We start from the raw sequence: 10,336 nt of genomic DNA, 5'->3' as shown, positions 1-10,336 counted from the left end.
ATCTGATGCTGTGGACAAGAAGCAACAAGTGATTTAAATCGTTCATAATACGTAGGAAAAGACTCACCTTCTTCTTGCTGGATTCCGCTTATCTTTTTGCGTAGGAGGATGATGCGAGAAGTTGGAAAGAACTTCTCCAAGTACGCTCTCTTCATACTCTCCCAAGAAGTGACAGTGCCGGGAGCTAACTCATATAACCAATCTTTGGCTTTATCCATCAAAGAGAATGGAAAAGCCTTCATCTTCAAGATATTTCCGTCAACAGTGACGGGAGTCATACTAGAGCAAACTACTTCAAATTCTTTCAAATGTTTGTTAGGATCTTCCATGGACAAGCCATGGTATTTAGGAATATGATGAAGCAAACTTGACTTTAATTCAAACTCATCCGTCTTACCTTGGGCAGCCGTGGGGTATTGAATGCACAAGGGTGCGGCATTATCTAATCCCGAGGCCGAAAGCTCCTTGAGTGTCCGGGTATCCACGGCCATGACTTGTGGTTCCTCAAAGATCCTTGCCGTGGGTTCTTCCTCCTCCTCTAGAACTTGTTCTTCGAGGTCAGGTTCTGGGCTTTGTGGTTTCAAAAATGTCCTCTTTGATGCCTTCTACATCTTCTCCAGCCACTGATGTGGGATTTACTTGACACTCAAATTAAACCCTCGTTTGACAATTGTAGTAGAATGGATAAGTGAGGGATCGTTCTAGACCGGGGATTAGGAGGGCTTGCTAAAACCTTCTAAATTGACTTAAAAACATAAAAACTAAATTAAAATACTCTTAACAAGACTACTATGACTCAGAATGGCTTTGAAAAACTCAAATTGTCTAAAACAATCAAATTGACTCAAATAGAAGCTAGAACTTGATTTAGACGAATTTGCAATTGTTTATCACTCCAAAAGCTTTAAAGATACACAAATAAAACAAATACGAATGATTAAGACTTTAACAAAATAGGGGGGGGGAATTGTGGTTGGACGATATTAAATTAAAAAGACAGAATATAATTGAAGGCAAAATGTAAATATGAATGTGATAAAAATATGGATGATGGAATAGCTAAGGGGTTCTTCTCCACACATGTTACACTTGCAATACAAGATTGATTTTCGGTTGGTCTTTCGATAAATTATGAAACTCAATGCTCCAAGTTAATTAGGTCCGCTTAAATTAACTTTCAAATTTCCCTAAATTCATTGGATTGAATGGAATACGCATTACAACCAAATTATTCTTAATCAAAGTCCCTAACTATGGAATACGCATGATAGAGACATTCAACAAAGATCATTAAGTTCAATGAAAATTATAAGTGTTGACGAGGCACTCGTTACTATGGAATACGCATGAAACTTATGCCAAGAATTCGTTTAACGCGATTGTTTATAAGCAACCTCCACTACTTGTGAATATAAGTTCATAACGATTAGGTGAAACTCACTTATATTCTAGCGTCATATTCATGCATGAAAATTAAGCTTGCAATCTTAATGAACATACATAAATAATTTATCAATCAAACAGTTAAACGAATTGAATTCACAACTTATGAAATACCAACCAAAAGTAATCAATTCATATTGCAAATATAAACATAGTTTCGAATCACCCCCTAGCTAAAGGGGGTTTAGTTCCTCATAACTTTGAAATCAAAGAAACCCCTAAACATCCTAACAACTCAAACTTGAATTGTATGAACGTTTAGGCACTCTTCTCTTCCATTCTCATACGTACAAAACAAAGAGAATTAAATTTAAACTTTGAAATCAAAGAAACACCTAAAAATTCCAACAACTCAAACTTGAATTGTATGAACGTTTAGGCACTCTTTTCTTCCTCGTTGTTGTAGCACAAGGTCTAAGTGAGCTTTGGGGATTATGTGAAGTGTTTTGGAGGGATGGGAAGTGGTTGGATAGTGGCTGCAATGAAGGAGAAAAACTGCACAGAAAATGGAAGTGTTTGTAACTGAAAATGTGTATGGAAGAGTGAATGAATTTTGAGGAGTGTTGGATGCTTATTTATAGGTGAAATGGGGGAACAAAAGAGGGAATATTGCAGCTAGGAGGGGATGAATGATTATGGGTGCATGTGTTTGGAATAATGAAGGGGGAATGTATGTAATAAAACAACTAGGAAAAGTTATGGAAAGTTGGAAATGGGAGTGGGAACTCACGGCATTGTTGGGTTGTTTATGGGAGAATAAATGTATGATAATGGCTAAATAATTAAAGGGAATGAATGGGAGTGACACTAGGTTGGTTATGCATGTGAATGCAAGGAGGAAAGCTGAAAATGCAAGGGAAGCTCACGGCACAATGTTGTTTTGCTTCTTGAAATGCATGTGAATGCATTTGAGTGTAATATGAAAAGAATGACTAATTAATGTATGTAGGGTTGATATGCATGTGAATTAGGTTGGAAAGAGGTGGAAGTGGAATGTTATGCAATGATAATGTCTTGTAAAGATGCTAATAAATAATGCATGTAGGGTTAGCTAGGTTGGCTTTGTTTGGGTGCATGTATGTTAATGGTGGTTTTGCATGTGAATTGATGGATTGTTTTTGATGGAATGGATGGTTCTTTGCATGGCTATAAGGGATAGAATAAGAGAGAATGGGCTAGGCCCTTTGTTTTATGTCCAAAGTGAAAATAAGGCCTTCAAATTCGTCCAAACTTTGGCTCCATGGATAAGCTATCCAATCCATGCCCAAAAATGCTCCAAATGGCCTCAAAATGCACTTTCTTGCTCCCTAAGCCCTTAGAACCTGAAAACACACAAAAGAAGCATAAAGAACTAAAATAACTAAAGAAACATAACGTAAATGTACGAGAACAAGCCATTTAAGTCGCATGAATATGCTCCTATCAAATACCCCCACACTTAGCTTTTGCTAGTCCTCGAGCAAAACAGAATAAAAACAAATAAACAAAACGACACTAAACACGTAAAACACAACCTAAACCTTCCAACAACCGTCTTAGGGATTTCCAATGCACATGACATGTTAAAAATCATCATTCTCACAGATTTTTAGTCATCTTCACACTTAAGTACATTCTTAATCATAGTCACCATATACTAGTTCACAATTAAGCATTTAAAACCATGTTTTGAATGTAGTAACATGCCTTAGAGAATTTGCTCAATTCCTTACAAGATATGCACTCGATTTTCACTCAGAATTTCTAACTACACACCCTAATCTAGTCATATGTGAGAAGATTGATGTAAACATGAAAACGAACACTCACATATATGTATCATAAAGAGAGCAATTTCTGGAGTTAATAAGCATGTTTAGGTATGATCTCATGAATGGAATGCTACTACTTAGAATGAGAACCAGTGATTCCATAAGCTCATATCAATTTCAAACTCCGCAAATTGAAACACATAACACTCAAGATAGAAGTTGAGGGAGGTAACGGGGCTAAGGGTAATGGTTTAACAAAGAAAGGTAGAGTACACAAACGTTCTTAAAGCAATAGTGAGCAAAGTATTGAATTAGGCACTTAGAATTCCCTTTAGAACGCAGAAGTTAACTTTGAACACCCAAGGGGAAGTCACAACACTTAGGGCCATATTCAAACTTTTTGGGCCCTTTCATCAACAATCACACTTGTGAGTCCATTCTCACTTATTTTCACTCTTTTTCTTTTCTTTTCTTTTTTTTTTTTTTTTTTTTTTTTTTTTTTTTTTTCTTTTTCCCGTGCCTCCTTTAAGACTTAGGCACATACATACACACAAAAATCCCTTCCCCCACACTTATTTTCTGCAACATATTAATAAAAAGGAATTCAATTAAGTCATGCTCACTATCCTTTAAGAACAAGGGTATAGGAAAGTCCTACTCTAGGCTAGGTAAGGGGTGATGTGGGTTAACAAAGAATAAAGGCTAAACGAGGCTCAACGGGGTTAAAACTTACAATAAATACGAAATATGGGAAGTAAGGCTATTTGGTTATGGTGGCAACTACACAACTTCATCTTGATATATGTTATGCAATTCAATGTCATGCTTTGAATGAAACGGATATAAGTTCTAGCATTTAGTTCTATCATGATACAATTGCATTCTAAGTAGTAACCAAGCAAGGAATAATGAGATCATGCAACAACTTTAGAAAACAAAGAATCACAGAAAATAACTCTCCAAAGAAGGTAATGGCTCGAGTCTCACAGGGTTGTAGCGTTTGTTTGAGTTCCTTCCTTCAAGCATGTTACAAAAACGAATTTTTCTTTTATGATTGCATGTGAAGTCATATATTATAACCATAACTAAGCATAAACCAAGAGTAAATCAAACTTTTCTCTATGTTTATAACTCTTTCTAACCGTCATGCAATTATAAACCAAATCCTTAACATTGTGTTGGAAGGTATCCTAAGACACAAACTCACAAAAACGACTCAAAACACTCTTTTTAGGCTTTTCAAAACAATTTTTCAAATTTTTATGTGCTTTTCGGAGTTATAAAACAACACACACTAAAATAGTTTTAAAACAGTGAGAAACAACATGTGAAGTGATAGGTGATAAAATCCAACGAATTTGCATCAAATATACTTAGTTACCCCCCCACACTTAAATCAAACATTGTCCTCAATGTTTTAAGCATAGATTCACACAAAGCATAAGTAAATACACAAAAAGCACTTAAACATACTAAACATGGCAAAATGTAATTAACAAAGAGAAGAGTTTAGGGACGCAAATCTGGTTATGGAGTGTAAATTCCATCTTCTCTTTGTTGATTGCAATGAGGCTTGATCTTGATGATCCACAGGCTTACTCTCGAACTGGTTTCCGCCCATCATTGATTTTCCTTTGTGCTACTGGGCTGGAGGATTCTTTTGGTCTTCCCCGAAGGTCTGAGCTTATCCCTTTTGTCTGTTTCTTTGTTCAATCTGTGCAGGAGTGGTCCCTTCTCTGGAAGTGTATCAACCGTTGAAGATGACTACTCGAGAGCAACGCTAGGTAAGCAATCAGGAATAGGTTCCAGGCAGTTGGCTCCAGATCGGAAGACTGACTCCAAGTGCCGGCTGATTGCTTCTTTCACTTTGCCATGCGAGTAAGAACAAGGACAAAGAAAAAGACAGGGAGAGAGCATGATATGAGATACTTTTGCTTTTGACCTTGATGATATGAGATACCTTTGCTTTTGAAGAAGCGGTGAAGGAATCAGCGCATGTATTTCCTCCTGGGTCATATGTACTCCAGGTATCTGGTATCATCTTTGGGGAAGAAGAAAATTTTGAGTAATTCAAAAGACTTTGCTGGGAGTGCGCCCTCAGAGGTGAGAGAGAGTTGGGCATTTTTCTTCAGGTTTACCCTGCCATAAAAGACGAAGGTCGACATATATAGAGATAATATCAAGTGGTGGTACTTTTTACCTTCGTCGACAAACGTTTTGATCCCGCAAATCCGGCTTTTTGAAATAATGGCGCCTCTTCGATCTCTGAACACGCCTCTTCGATTTCTGAGCAGGCGCCCCTTCGAGTGCTGAACGACACGTGGTAGTGCAGATGCGGCTCCTTTTGACAAAGCTGCACGCGTCTTCTGAAAAGCTGAGAAAGTGTCGCCGAACTTTGCGCTTGTCGGCTAAAGACGTGTAATTGAGATGATGGCCTCCACGTGTTATCAGCTTTGTCAGATATCTTTTGACAAAGCTGAACGCGTTTTCTGAAAAACCGCGAAAGCGTCGTCGAAATTTGCGGAGGAAAATCCGGATCTCTGAATCGGTGGACGCGTCGCCATGGCTTTTTATGGAGCTATCGATCACCCCAACAAATACACTCTGAAGAAATCCCATTCTTGAAAAATCGACTCCGGCCCTTTGAGAATTAACTCCAACCACCCCTTCTTTCTGAACACTTTTGAAAAATGGCAAACTCATCGAACCTTAGCTTGGAATTGAGCCTTAGCAGTGATACGGGCGCGCCGCGTCAAGGTAACGTATGGCGCCCTTCTTTCTTTTCTTCTAACGGTCCTCTCACAGGTGAAGACTCCGTGATGCAGGACGCCACAACAGCTACAATAGTAGCTAGGAACCTCCTCACTCCGAAAGATAGTAGGCTGCTGTCAGGACGGTCCGATGAGCTGGCCGTTCAAGAGTCCCTCGCACTTAGTGTTCAGTGTGCGAGTTCTGTGTCCAACATGGGCCAACGCCTGCTTGCCCGCTCCCGTCAGGTGGAATCATTGATGGCAGAAGTGGAAAGTCTCAAGCAGGAGATCCAGCAGCTGAAGTATGAGAATAGAAGTTTGCACGTGCTTGCAAACAACTATTCGACGGGCATGAAGAGGAAGCTTGATGAGCTGCAAGAGTCTGAAGGTCGGATTCACAGTGACCGTCAAAGGTTCTCGTCTTTCCTCCAGAGGCACCTTTTTCCTGGCTCATCCAGCGCTTGGCCAAGTATTGAGGCCTGGAATGCTCTATCTTCGATGCCTCCCGCTCCGATGCCTTCTGTTCCTACGCCTTCCGCTTCAAGAGTAAAGCCACGTAGTGGGGCCTCAAGCAAACAACCTTTGTGAAGCACCATCTTTCTTTGTTTAGCAGTGCCTATCAATAAATCAAACATTTTCTCAATGTTACAATCATAAACTCACACAATTAATAAACAAACAAACAATAACAACTAAACAACCTAACAAGGCAGAAACGAAATAGCAACAAAATGACTCAAATGACTCTAAAAACACATATTTTTGGGTTTTTTCAAAAGAATTTTTTTTTTTTTTTTTAAATTTTCGGAGTTTTATACCAAGACACTATAAAACACACTAAAACACTCTAAAAATGCTTAAAACAGCAAGAAACAACATTCTAAGTGAAAGGTGAATAAATCCCACGAAATTCACACATATTTTTGGGTTTTTTCAAAAGAATTTTTTTTTTTTTTTTAAATTTTCGGAGTTTTATACCAAGACACTATAAAACACACTAAAACACTCTAAAAATGCTTAAAACAGCAAGAAACAACATTCTAAGTGAAAGGTGAATAAATCCCACGAAATTCATGCAAATACAAATTGTTTACCCCCCCACACTTAAATCAAACTTTGTCCTCAATGTTTTAAGCAGAAAGTCACAACAGAGCAAGCAAATAAACAAATACGAGAAAGAAAGCAAAGTAAAGGCAGTAAAGAAAAAGAAAGGAATAAAAATAAGTCTCTTAAAGGGGTTTTCCAAGTTCTTCTCTATTCGGATGCATGGGTTGCCTCCCAAGTAGCGCTTTCTTTTACGTCTTGCAGCCGGACGGTACCTCCGTTTAAGCTTGACTAGGTTCCACGGCATGGAGGGGTACCTCCTCCACGACATGCTCCTCAAACATCTCGTAATAGGGCTTCAATCGATGCCCATTCACTTTGAATTCTTGCTGCGTCCTTGAACTTTTGATTTGCACTGCACCATGAGGGAAAACATTAGTAACAACAAACGGGCCAATCCATTTAGAACGCAACTTACCAGGAAACAACCGTAGGCGAGAGTTGAAAAGTAACACTTTCTGCCCAACTGTGAAGGTCTTGGTTCGAATCATTTTATCATGGAATGCTTTGGTCTTGGTTTTGTACATCCGGGCATTCTCATAGGCTTCATTCCGAATCTCCTCAAGTTCATTCAATTGGAGCTTCCTATGAACTCCCGCTGCATCTATGTCCATGTTGAAAATCTTCACGGCCCAATGTGCCTTGTGCTCTAACTCTACGGGCAAATGACATGGCTTACCATAGACGAGCCGAAAAGGTGACATCCCAATGGGTGTTTTGTATGCCGTACGATATGCCCACAGTGCATCATCTAAACGTAAGCTCCAATCCCTCCTTGTTGGTCCAACGGTCTTCTCCAAAATTTGTTTGATTTCTCGGTTAGACACCTCGGCTTGGCCATTTGTTTGAGGATGGTAAGGTGTGGAGACCTTATGGTTGACATGGTACTTTCTTAGCAACGCCTCAATGGTCCGATTGCAAAAGTGAGACCCTCCATCACTTATGATTACTCTCGGCATTCCAAACCTAGCAAAAATGTTAGTTTTCACGAAATCTGCAACCACCTTAGAATCGTTAGTACGGGTGGCTTTTGCTTCCACCCATTTAGAAACATAATCAACGGCTAGCAAGATATAAGTGAAACCATAAGATGGAGGGAAAGGGCCCATGAAATCAATGCCCCAAACATCAAAAATTTCAACATTAAAGACAGGGGTTTGCGGCATTTGGTCCTTGGTACCTATGTTACCCATTCGTTGGCAACGATCACAAGACATACAAAAGGTTCTAGCATCCCTAAATATAGTCGGCCAATAAAAACCACACTCTAAAACCTTGAGGGCAGTGCGTTGTGTGCCAAAATGACCACCACATGCATATGTGTGACAAAAGCTTAGAATTGAGTGAAATTCAGAATCATGCACACATCTACGTACAATTTGATCTGAGCAATACTTCCACAAATAAGGGTCATCCCAAACATAGAAACGTGCATCATTTTTAAGCTTATCACGTTGGTGCTTGTTTAGTTCATTTGGAATTTGTTTAGCCACCAAGTAATTCACTAAATCTGCATACCATGGTTCACTTACCTCAATGGAAAGCAGCTGCTCATCGGGAAAAGTTTCAGGGATAGGTACGGCATGTTCATGCTCCTCGTGGATCATTCGGCTTAAATGGTCAGCCACTACATTCTCGCTTCCTTTCTTATCCCGGATTTCAATATCAAATTCTTGAAGAAGAAGAATCCAACGGATAAGCCTCGGCTTTGCTTCCTTTTTCGTGAGCAAGTACCTCAAAGCTGCATGATCAGAATAAACGATTACTTTAGTACCAATTAAATATGAACGGAATTTATCTAAAGCAAAAACCACAGCTAGAAGTTCTTTTTCCGTCGTGGAGTAGTTCAATTGGGCATCATTGAGAGTCCGAGAGGCATAGTATATGACATGCGGCCGCTTGTCTCTTCTTTGTCCTAGAACAGCTCCTAATGCATAGTCGGATGCATCGCACATGAGCTCGAACGGAAGGCTCCAATCTGGAGGTACAATAATGGGGGCCGAGACTAGCTTCTCCTTGAGTTGGTTAAATGCCGAATTACACTCTCCATCAAACTTGAATGGCACATCTTTTTGAAGCAATCGGCAAAGAGGGTTGGACATCTTGGAGAAGTCCTTGATAAAACGCCTATAGAACCCTGCATGGCCAAGAAACGAACGTACCTCTCTAACCGAAGTAGGAGAGGGTAAGTGACGTACAAGGTCTATTTTTGATTTATCTACTTCAATTCCTTTTTCTGAAACAATATGTCCTAAAACTATACCTTGTTTCACCATAAAGTGACATTTCTCCCAATTCAAGACAAGGTTAGTTTCAACACATCGTTTCAAAATTAAGGTCAGATTATCCAAGCAATTATCAAATGAACTCCCAAATACACTGAAATCATCCATGAAAACCTCAATGATCTTTTCAACAAAATCGGAAAATATACTTACCATACACCTTTGGAAAGTGGCCGGTGCGTTGCATAAGCCAAATGGCATGCGACGATAAGCAAATGTTCCAAAGGGACATGTGAATGTGGTCTTCTCTTGATCATCCGGGGCTATCACAATTTGGTTATATCCAGAGTATCCATCAAGAAAACAGTAAAAGGCATGACCGGCTAACCTTTCGAGCATCTGGTCGATGAATGGCAAAGGAAAGTGATCTTTCCTAGTCATGGCATTTAGCTTCCGGTAATCGATACATACTCGCCATCCAGTCTGAATGCGTGTAGGCACGAGCTCATTCTCATCATTCTTGATAACAGTTACTCCGGACTTCTTGGGAACGACTTGAACTGGAGAGACCCAACGGCTATCGGAGATAGGGTAGATCACTCCGCAATCCAAAAGCTTGATTATTTCCTTCTTCACCACTTCCATCATCGGAGGGTTGAGACGGCGTTGAGCCTCTCGGGATGGCTTAGTCCCCTCCTCAAGAAGTATACGGTGCATGCATGTGGTAGGGCTTATTCCTTTAATGTCGGCCAAAGTCCACCCTATGGCCGTTTTGTGCTCTCGCAGCACCCTCTCAAGCTTCTCCTCCTCCATTGCCGTGAGACTTGATGAAATGATGATGGGCAATGTTTCGCCTTTTCCCAAAAACACATACTTCAAATGGTCCGGCAACGGCTTAAGTTCAAGCGATGGTGCCTGAACAACAGAAGGTAGCATCTTAGTGGAAACTGAATTTGAAAGTGAGAGTGGAACCTTACCATATTGTTGTGGTAATGACTCAAGGGCTGCCACAACCTCAATTATTTCTTCACTAGAACCCATTGCAAAGAATTCCTCCTCCTTG

The sequence above is a fragment of the Pyrus communis genome, chromosome 16 (genome assembly GCF_041283825.1).
Source record: "Pyrus communis isolate YQ-2024b chromosome 16, ASM4128382v1, whole genome shotgun sequence".
In the NCBI taxonomy this organism is placed as follows: domain Eukaryota; kingdom Viridiplantae; phylum Streptophyta; class Magnoliopsida; order Rosales; family Rosaceae; genus Pyrus; species Pyrus communis.
This window is presented reverse-complemented; position numbering follows the sequence as displayed.